The sequence below is a fragment of the Lynx rufus genome, unplaced genomic scaffold (genome assembly GCF_022079265.1).
Source record: "Lynx rufus isolate CCGP_SWC_20201006 ecotype Redwood Valley unplaced genomic scaffold, mLynRuf1.p SCAF_4, whole genome shotgun sequence".
NCBI lineage: Eukaryota > Metazoa > Chordata > Mammalia > Carnivora > Felidae > Lynx > Lynx rufus.
This window is the reverse complement of record NW_025814856.1, coordinates 11,594,960-11,606,085: the sequence shown is the minus strand read 5'-3', so window position 1 is coordinate 11,606,085 and position 11,126 is coordinate 11,594,960.

Below are 11,126 nucleotides of genomic sequence, written 5' to 3'. Positions count from 1 at the left end.
TTCCAGAAACAGGAAATGCTGCCAGCAGCCAACTGTACTTTGAATCAGATTTAATTCCACAGACTTTTACTTTCACTCACGTTGTTCTGGACCAGGGGCCGGTAGGCTTTCTGTCAGGGACCGGATAGTACATGCGTTTGGCTTTTGGGGCCGTATGGTTTCTCTTGCAATTACTCAAGTCTGCCATTATAGCACAAAAGCAGCCTGAGAACAGACAGCATGTGGCTGTGTGCCAATAAAACTTTATTTTACAAAACCATTTGGGGGGCGCCTGGGTGGCTCAGTCGGTTAAGCGGCCGACTTCAGCTCAGGTCATGATCTCACGGTCTGTGAGTTCTAGCCCTGCGTCGGGCTCTGTGCTGACGGCTCAGAGCCTGGAGCCTGCTTCAGATTCTGTGTCTCCCTCTCTCTGACCCTCCCCAGTTCATGCTCTGTCTCTCCCTGTCTCAAAAATAAATAAACGTAAAAAAAAAAAAAATTAAAAAAAAAAGCCATTTGGGGGGCCACATTTGGCCCTCGGGCCATAGTTTGCCACACCAGATCTAGGGCCCGAGCTGGGTACTGGGGAGGCAGTGGCGAGCCAGACATTTTCTCTGCCCTCATGGAGCTCCAGCTGAATTTTTTTTTTTTTTTTTTAATTAGGGTGGAACAGTTTCTGATTTCTCTGTAATTTGATTTCTATCTTTCTCTGGGGTGCAGGCGGCATTACTTGGAAGAATAAAAATTAAATGCTACATTGTTTGCCGCACTGTGAAACCAGAGGTCCCCCTCCCTGTTTCCCCACAAATCTTAGCGTCAACGTGCTCAAAAGGAAATTATGTGAAATAAGAATGAATCTAATGATAACGTCAAGGTCATACCATCGTTTTGATTCCCCCACTGTCTACATTAGGGGCTCTCTTTCCCGTCTTGACTTAAGGCTGACAAATGCATGGGCTGAAAAGAATTTTTTTTGCTTTTTTTAAAAAAAGTTTATTTATCTTGAGAGAGAGAGAGCACGTACGCACAGGGGTGGGGGAGAGAGAGGCAGAGCGAGATGGAGAGAGTCAATCCCAAGCAGGCTCTGTGCCGTCAGCTCAGAGCCCGATGCGGGGCTCCATCTCACAAACCGTGAGATCATGACCTGAGCCAAAATCCAGAGTCCGTTGTTGAACCAACCGAGCCACCCAGGCGCCCCTGAACGGGATTTTTTTTTAAACCCTAGAATGGGAAATCCGTTGTTTTTTCTGAAAGTCACTCAAGTATCCAGTTATAACGTGTTAGTGGAGCTCTAGGTAGCATTACCTCATGAAATGAAAAGGGGGTTTGAATTCACCCCTTTCTGTGTATCTGTTTTCTGTTGTTAAAAAAGGAGTGACTGTTCCGAGAGGCTGCGGGTCAGTCCTCTGCTGTTATGTCTGATTTCCCAAATGCTATGTTTATTTATCACATCACGGTAAAACACACAGCTGTAAAACTTACCGTCTTAACCATTTCTCAGTCCAGTCGGTGTCCGGTGAATTCATGTCGTGTAACCATCGTCACCATCCAGTCTCCAGGATTCTTCATCTTGTGACACTGAAAGTCTGTCCCCGTTAAACACAACTTTCCCATCCCTCCCCCAAATAGCAAAAGAGAAATACTACGTAGGGTCGTGCGGTATTTGTCTTTCGCGTCTGGCTCAGTGCTCTCAGCATAGTGTCCTCAAGGCTCATCCGTGTTGTAACACGCACCGGAATCTTCTTTTTTAAGGCGGAGTGATATTCTAGTGCACGCATGTGCGCATGCGTAAGTGTGTGCGTGTGTCTCCTGTCTTGTTTTCCATCCATCCGCCAAGAGAAGAGACACTAAAAAAAGACCAAATTTTATGTCACACTCACTAAAGAATTTTGTGAAGAAGGACAGCGTTTTATAATGGAAGCCTCTATTCCCATTTTCTTCTTTCAGAAAATAATTTTGTTTTTATTGAGGTAAAATATACATAGCATGCAATTAACCAGTCAATGAAGGGGCAATTGAGGGGCACTCGGTGCATTCGCAGTGTTGTGCAACCATCACCTGTAGGTCCAGAACATTCCCGTCACCCCAAGGGACACCCCCGCGCCCCATACCCCTCCCCTTGCCCCTGAGAACCACCAGTCTGTTCTCTGTCTCTATGGATCTAACTGTTCTGGATGGATCCCATACCGTGTGGATTTGGGTCTGGCTGCTTTCACTCGGCACGATGTTTGCAAGGTTCATCCCCCTTGTAGCGTGAGCTGGTGCTTCGTTCCTTTTTTTTAATGGCTGAATATTACTGCCTTGCGTGGGTGGATTATTTTGTGTATTTACTTATACTTTGATGGGCGCTTGAGTCCTTCCTACTTTTTGGCCATTATGGATAATGCTGCAGTGAACATCCTGATTGTTTCTTGAACCAACAAGCCAACAACAGCAACAATAATAAGAAAACAACTGCCGGGGCATCTGAGTGGCTCAGTTGGTTAAGCCTCCGACTTCCGCTCAGGTCAGGATCTCACGGTTCATGGGCTCCAGCCCCGTGTCGGGCTCTGTGCTGACAGCTCAGAGCCCGGAGCCTGCTTCGGATTCTGTGTCTCCCTCTCTCTCTGCCCCCCACCTCAGAAATAAAAACGTTAAAAAAAATTTTTTTAAATTGCCAAAACTTTGCCTCCAGGCAAAAGTCTTTCAGGAGCCCCCTCCCCCCCCCCCCACTTAAAAGGCACCCACTCATACTCAAGAAAGGACTAGTGCAAGGTCACCCGCACGGACACTCTCTCTGGGTGCTTCCACTGGGCATCTCAGACTCTTCCCGTGCAGAAGTCGCTCAGAGTGGACGGTTGCCTTGGACATTGGGATTGTCCCCAAATGTGGCAGTGCCCCCCACCCCTAGTCCCACGTCTCAGAGACCCCAGATTAAACACAATGAGTGGGCTTGCTCCTTTGAAGTTCCACCATCTCTCTCTTCCTTCATGGAGCACCTACTGTGTACCTCTCATAGGGCAGGTCGGGTCCATCGGAGGGAGCCCTGCCAAGGCACCTGCTGAATCCCCCCCCCCCTTTTTGCAGCGGAGGAGACGAGGGCCAGGAGCCACAGGGTGACAGCGGTGAACCCAAGAGCCCAGTTCAGACCTGCCCAACGCCCCCAGCCCCTTCTTTGTCGCCAAGGGCTTGCCCCTCCAAGTCACCCAAAGCCCAGACCCGGGCAGGCAGGGAAAAGCTGGCCTGAGGGCTCCTGCAGGGACCTGCGCACACACGGGCAGAGGGTTGGTGGGAACCGGCTGTGCTTGATGTAACAGCTTCTGAGATAAGAAACCTTTCCTTCGACAAACCTCTGTATGACTCAAAACGAACCCACGAGCCCCCGGCAAGCTAGCCTAAGTCACCCCGGCCGTGCTGAGGAAATGAGACATCAGGATGTGTTTGAGGTTTGGGGTTCAACGGAAACACACCGGGAATGTAGAGAATTCTGCCCTGGAGAGTCGGGATTGGAGCCACTGGGCATGTTTGAAAGCCAAGGGAGAGATGGGGCTGGCCGGATTCCTCCTTGCGCTGGAACATCATAGAACCCCGAGGCCGCAGACGTGGGGTTTGGCTGAGGAGTCTTTTAGACCTGGGACAGTCCCCACAAGGCCAACTTAGGGTCAAGGTTGAAATCGGGGGTGACTGAGGCAGAGAGCAGTCAGGATGTCCTGGAGAAGGCAGGACGGCAGCGTCTAGAACAGCATCTGGCATTTCGCGGGTGCAGAACTATTTCCTGAATGACTGTGACGATTTAGAGCCGCGTGTCTCAAAGTGTGGCCTGCAGGCGGCCGAGCCAGAGTCCCTGGGGTGCTGTATACCTGCCAACTTCTGGGCCCTGCCTGGGGTCCTCCAGATGGGATTCCGTCTATGCTGGGGGACACACAGGAGGGGACAGTACGGGCTGAGCTCCCACCGTGTGGCATGAAACGATTCTCTGATTCGCTTTTCTGACCAGCCCAGGGGGACATTTGGCTCAGACGGGACCGGGCGGTTGCCCGGGGCTTTGGCCAGGAGGAGAGCGCCAGAACTGGGGTCAATCTGGGCCACAGACTTCAAGTCACGTCTACACTGCACCCTGCACACTACCTACCATCTTGACCTCTCTTGGGGTCAATAAGAAACCCTGTCATCTCAGGAAACCCTGGAGCTGGGGTTTTACTCCTTATGAGCGGCAGGAAGCAGAATCACTACCCCAGTTCGTGGTGCTGACCCTTCTGCAACCGGGCCCCCTCCTCATGCACACCCCTCACCCCTGGCTGCTCGGACCCGGTCGAATGGGGGAGCCGGATACCCATCCCAACCCCCCCCACCCCCACCAGCCCTGGTTAGGGCAGTCTGCGTGACAGCGGGCAGGGCTCCTGCTGGGGGAGTCGGGGCAGGCTTCCCGGCGGAGGTGACACTTGAGTTGGGCCTTGAAGGGTGGACTGGGTTTGCCGCATGGACACACGGGAAGGGCTTTTCCACATGAGGAACAGCCTATGCAAAGACGTGGACTTGGGGAGGAAGGAGTGAGGGTGAGTCGGGGTAGGGTCAGGGGGACCTTGGAGATTAGGCTTGTGAGGTAGGGGGTGCATGGGAGGCGTAGAGAGAGGCTCAGAGGAGGGAGATGTGGCTGCCTGTGAAGGGCCCGGAATGCCCAGTGAAGAAGTTTCTAACATATTCTAAACAAGCAAGGAAGGAGTGTGACCGGATGGCTGGGGCAGGCTCTCAGAAGCCGACCCCCAGTGAGGTCCCCACTGCCAGCCTTGGAGCCCTGAGGATCCATTCTTGGGGGCTGGGGGGTCACCTGTGTGAGTCGGGGCAGGCTCCCACTCTGGAGGCTATGCCCCCCCCCCCCGCCAGGAACTATGGAAAGTCCCCAGGGACACCCAGAGACCTCACGGGCTCCCCAGATCTGCAGATGAGGTGAGTCTCAGGTATACCCAGGCCCCTCGTGCAGGACCCGGCTCTGCCCCCCGCCGCTCCCCCCGCAACATGGAAATCCAGCTCTGGAACTCGGGCCCCCCCGCCCTTGGACAAATCCCTCGCTGCCGGGATGCCCTCCCGAAGGCTCCAGACAGGTTCTCCTGCATTATTGTATTTATTTTCCACGTATTTCTGAGTCTGCCAGATTTCTCTCTGTTTTGCATTTCTAATTTCATTGCGTTGTGGTCAGAGAACATACTTTGTATCATCTCCATCCTCGCCAGTCTACTGAGGTTGGTTTTGTGGCCTATCCCGGGGATAAAAACGATTCTGCTCCTCTTGGGTGGAGGAGTGTTCGGGACGAGTCTGTTATATCCAGTTGGTTTATAGATTCTCTGTGCTTGAAAATAATTTTTTAGAAAGCTGGTGGGGGGAGGAGGGAGGGGGAAAGGCTTGTCAATAGCATGTTCTGTTCATGCTGGTCTGGGTGAAAACAGAGTCGAGTCCTGGCAGGCAGCGTGCTGTTGGAGCTCGGTGGCTTGCCCGGCTCCCCTGGCATTCGTTTTCGTGGCTCCTGAGGGCCGAGGGGCCCGGGAGGCCTGGCTGGCCTGGCCCTCTGAGTGGCCTCCCCTGCCTCCGAGTGAGCGCGGATGCCGCTGGCCCGCATGAGGGCCTGGGTTTCTGAGTCCCGGCCCAGCTGAGGCCCTGGCCCGGCGGAGGGTCTCCGGGTCTGATGGGGCCTCCGGAGGAGGCCGTCCTGGGACGCCTGGGGCCCCGGCAGGGTGGGAAGCTGCCTGCACACCGCAGCCTGCAGGCGGATCAGGGTGGGCAGGCGGGCGTGCCGGGTGTGAGTGGCACCTCGACCGCAGGCCTGTCCAGCTCCCGGGGGTGCAAGCTCTGCACCGCCTGGGCTGCTGCGAAAACCTGATTTTGGGGTGGCCCCGAAACTGGGCCACCGGCAGCGCCCGCCCCCGTGGTGGTTCACAGAGGAGGAAGCAGAGAGGCCCAGAACGTGGCCCACGGGAGCTGGGTCCTGGTGAAGAGCACGAGGTGGGGAACGAGACCCGGGCCCACCGGGGGGCTGGCTGGCGGCACCTGGATCCCCTGCTCAGCAAAGAGAGAGCACCTCTGAGCGGCGGCGAACACAGCCTCGAAAGCGAAAACGGGGGGAGTCAGCAGCTCCGCTCCTGGGGAGATCTCCCAAACGGTTGAAAGTAGGGTCCTGTGCACACGCGCGTGCACAGCAGTGTTGTTCACCATCGCCAGAAGGTGGGAGTCACCCGAGGGCCCGGCGGTGGGGGAGCAGGCGAGCAAACTGGCCGATCCGCACGGTGGAGTATTACGCGGCCTCGAAAAAGGAAGGGCCTTCTGCCCCAGGCTGCGACGTGGATGCTCCCTGAGGACATTATGCTGAGTGAGCTAAGCCACACACGCAACGGGACAGACACTGTGTGATGCCACTAATGTGAGGTCCCCAGAGGAGTCCCGGTCGTGGAAGCAGAAAGCAGGTGGTGGGGGGCGGGGGCCGGGGCTGGGGGAGGGGAGTGAGGAGTTGGTGCCTGACGGGGACAGAGTTTCAGTTCGGGACGATGGCAGAGCTCTGGAGGTGGGCGGTGGGGACAGGGGTGTGAGTGCGCTTAAGGCCCCTGAGTTGGACACTTAAAAATGGTTTAGGTGGTTAGGTTTACGTCACGTGTATTTTACCACAATGACAAAATGAAGAAAACGAGGGATGTGGGGGAAGACGGTGGGGTGGTGGGGGTTGACAGAGCTGGAGAAAGGGCGCAGGCTGGGGGCAGGGTCTTGGCAAGACCCCTGTCCCATCCTCCTTGGTCTAGAGGGGCTAGAATGGGGGGGGGGCGTGGCTCCCTGAGTTGGTGCCAGCCTCAGTTTGGCTTCTGCCCCCCAGGAGCCCCCAGTCAGAACCAGCCAGGGACCAGGGACCCAACCCCCCACACCCACCCAGGAATCTGGGGTGAAAATGCTCAGGGAACCAAGAGAAGGGCAAAGAAAGGTATGAGGACTCTTCCAGCCGTGGATCATGTCATAGACACGGGCAGGGCATAGAGCTGATGGTCGCTGTGGCTCCCCACTGCCCTTCAGTCCTGCAGCCTTGGCTCATCCCTGCCTCTTCCCGTGCGTCCTAGTCAGAGCCACCTCCTCCTTCCCAGAAGCCCCCCGTGTGCGGCCAACTCCCTCACCCCCTCCCTCCCAGGTGGGCCAGTCCGTGAGCGCCAACATTGGAGGCAGGACACGTGGGTGTCCCATGAGACTGAGGGCATCGGTCACGCCGTTCCAGAAGGGCAGGTCTGCAGAGACCTCCAGGACAGGGTGGGCACTTGGTCTCAGCCCTGGGGAGTCTGGGTAAGGATTTGGGAGGTGGAACGCTGTGGGACTCTTGCCTTTTTCTTGCTGTGTGATCTGGGGCAGGTGGCTCCCCTCTCTGCACCTCCTCATGCATCCCTCACCTCCTGGCACATCATGAAGTTCATCTGCGGGGAGCCTGGGTGGCTCAGTCGGTTAAGTGTCCGACTTCGGCTCAGGTCATGATCTTGTGGTTCACAGGTTCGAGCCCCGTGTCGGGCTCTGTGCCGACAGCTCAGAGCCTGGAGCCTGTTTCGGATTCTGTGTCTCCCTCCCTCTCTGCCCGTCCCCCACTTGTACTCTGTCTCTCTCTCTCTCTCTCAAAAATGAATAAAACATTAAAAAAAAAAAAAGTTCATCTGCCTCCCAGTTCCACACGGTTGGGTAACTTGCTAACGTGTGGTCAGGCCCAGAGGAGCCAAATCATTTGAAAGAAGTCACTAAATACGTATTCAGCAGGATGAGGGCATTGAGTCCTCCCTCTGTCCCAGGGGGTGGGTGAGGTCAGCTGGATGGTCAGGTGTCTGAAGGACAAATCGTTGCCGGCCATGGGAAGAAGAAGAGGAAAAGAATCTCCAGCTGAGAGGATCGCCAAGTGCAAAGGCCCTGAGGCAGGGCTGAAGGGTATACCTGTTTATTCCCAGAGCCACAAATGGCCACAAATGTACCCTGCCCCAACCTCCCTCTCCTCCAAAAAAAGAATTGAACTCGGTGAAGTAGGGAGCATTGAGACTCGCCTCCTTCCTCTGTCTCCCTCACGAAATGGGAGTGAACCTGGCCTTCCAGGCCCACACAGCTAAGGGAAAACCCTGAGTTTCAGAGTGGAGGGTCCTAGGATCAGTGTATGACTCTGGGAGACACCTCTGGGCCTCCGTTTCCTCTTCTGCGAGGACGACATGATGCTCTGAGAGGCTTACAGGTCTACGGCAGAAAGGATGTGCTGGGGGTCAGTGAGAGGGCCACTTGCTGGCAGGCACAGAGCAGGAAGCAAAGGTGCTGGGGATTGAGACTCCAGAGCCGGCTTCTTCCACCCCCCTGCCTACGGAGGGCCGCCCAGGGCCCCAGCCCTTTGTCCGGTGGCCTCCTGTTCTCACCCGAGGATCTGGTTTCTGGCTTCAAGGCTGCAGAGGCGACCCCAGTACAGCTTGGCTTTGTTGCTACCGGTGGCTACGGGAAGAATGTGCGAATCAGCATTCCAGGCTCAGGGGGCAGCAAATGCAAAGGTCCTGAGGCAGGACCAGAGGGGAGTGTGTTTGGCTGACAGTAAGGAGGTCGGTGTGGCTGAGTGAGCATGCAGGAGTGGGATAAGATGGGGGGGGGCCCTCAGACCACAATGAAGCCTTTGGGTTTATTCTAGAACGACGAGAAGCTACTGGAGGACACCGTCTGATTTTACGGGGGAGACAAAATTGTCCCCAGTATGAGGCCCGTGTAGAGGAGCCACTGGTCCAATGGCCTTGTTTTCAGATGGGGAAACTGAGGCCTGGAGACACTCAGCGACTGCCCACTGCAGAGGCATCCCAGTGGGGAAAAACCTCATTCCGGGCAGCCCCAAGTTCAAGGCTCAGCTCCTTCACGTGGACAGCGGCCTCGCCTCCCCACACCTCCATTCTCCTGCCTGTACAATGGGTACAAACTCCTGGAAGACACTCATCACAGGATCTGTCTCATAGAAATCCCACCCCTTGCCTCCTGTCTATGGAGACTTTCAAGCCTTTTCTTTTTTTTTTTTTTAACTCATGGTAAGACATATATAATAAAAAAAGTTTACCATTTTAATCACTTTTAAGTATACGATTCAATGCTATTACTTGCATTTACTGTTATACAACCATCCCCACTGTGTCCAAAACTTGTCCATCACGTCAGATGGAAACTCTGTCCCCATTAAACACTGACTAACTCCCCAGCACCCACCATTTACTTTCCGTCTGTATGGATTTACCCACTCGAAGGGCCTCGTATGAGTGGAATCGTACCGCGTGTGATCTTTGGAGTCTGGCGTCTTTCACTCGGCATGATGGCTTCAAGGTTCACCCACCTCGTAGCGTGTGTCCGAGCTTCGTTCCCTCTTGTGGCTGAATCATAGATGGACCACCTGGGTTCATCCGTTCAGCTGTTGATGGACATGCGGGTTGTTTCCACCCTTTGGTGGCTGAGTCCCGTGGCTGTGAACACGGGTGTACAAGCACCTGTTTGAGTCTCTCTTTTTAACTCTTCGGGGTCTACGGCAAGGAGCGGAATGGCTGGGTCACGTGATTGCTCTGTTTAGCTTTTTGGGGGACTGCTCCCCGCCCCAGGCCTCCTTTTGTTGCATCTTGTAGCATCTCAGGGGACCCCGTGCGCCTCCAAATACTTGTTTCCTGACTCTGTTTCTCCCCGTCTGAGACTTTCCTGGAAAATAAGCTTTCCACGATGTTCGGATGGAAGTCTCGAAGGGGCTCACTGGGGCCTCCAGGAACCACGATCGTACGTGTGGAGGAAGACACTGGGAGCTTGATATGTTTCAGCATGTAGACTTTTCCAGGCACGGGTAGGAGCTGTGACGTCAGGCTGACCAGGGTTCGGGCCCCGGCTTCACTACCTACACCTGCAAGGGACCCAGGCTAGCCTTCCCGCTGTGAGCCCCGCTTTCTGCATCTGGAAAACTGGGGTGGCGATCCTGGCCCCTCCCCCTCTCGGTGGGAGGGCTGAAAGAGAGAACTGGTGGAAAGTGCCTGGGATTTGGAAGCACCTGCCCCAGCCCTTGTGCTCAGTTCAAGTTCACACTGGGTTAATCATTCAACAAACTTGTTGACATCGGCTCTGGGTGATGGCTCGAGGCTGAGTCACTTCTGAGTCACTGTTGCTTCCCTAGGACTCAGCTCATTGGGTGCATCTGCTGAGGGAATGAATGGGAGAGACAGAGAGAGAGGAGGGGAAAAGGGAGAGAGAGAGAGAAAGAGAGAGAGAGAGGAAGGGAGGGAGGGAGAGAGAGGTGGGGAGAAAGAAAAAGAGACAAGAGAGACAGAGACACAGAGACAGATGGGGTGGTGGGGCTTAACCCAGAACTCAAATCCACGCACCAGATTGCACCAGGGGGACACTCACGGTGCTGGCCACACCCTCCGTCCTGCCATCCTGTCCTAAGGGCATCTTCGCTTTCTAGACCAAGAAGCAGGCCCGCGAGGCAGACAGGGGGGCTTTGGTGGCGGAGAAGACTTTTGCCCAAGCAGTGGTTCTCACCGCGGGCGGTTCTGTGCACCCCCTCCCCAGGGGACGCTAGGTGATGCCGTGACTGAGGGGCTGGGGTTGCTACTGGCACCTGGTGGGTGAAGGCCAGGGATGCCGCTCGGCACCCTACAGCGTCCAGACTGGCCCCCAACAGCAGAGAAGGATCCAGCCTCAAAGGTCGGTGGTGCCGAGGGAGAGAAACCCTGTGTCAGTTATTTGGAAAAGGATCGGTTTAGGTCCCCACTCACACTACACAGCAGCATACGTCCCAATCGATTAGATGACATACACCGGGTCGGTCTTGTTACCGCCTCTCCCCCTCAGTGGGTGTATTTATTTATTGCTTATGTATTTATTTTTTTAAATGGTTTTATTTTTGAGACAGAGAGAGACGGAACCTGAGCAGGGGAGGAGCAGAGAGAGAGGGAGGCACAGAATCCGAACCAGGCTCCAGGCTCCAAGCTGCCGGCACAGAGTCCGACGCGGGGCTTGAACCCACCAACGGTGAGATCATGACCTGAGGCGAGGTCGGACGTTCAGCCGACGGAGCCACCCAGGCGCCCCCAGCGGGTGTATCTAAACGCGTGCCGTATCGGAGGAGCTCAGAGAGTCATAAAATTACAGATGCAAAGTCTCTCAGGTGG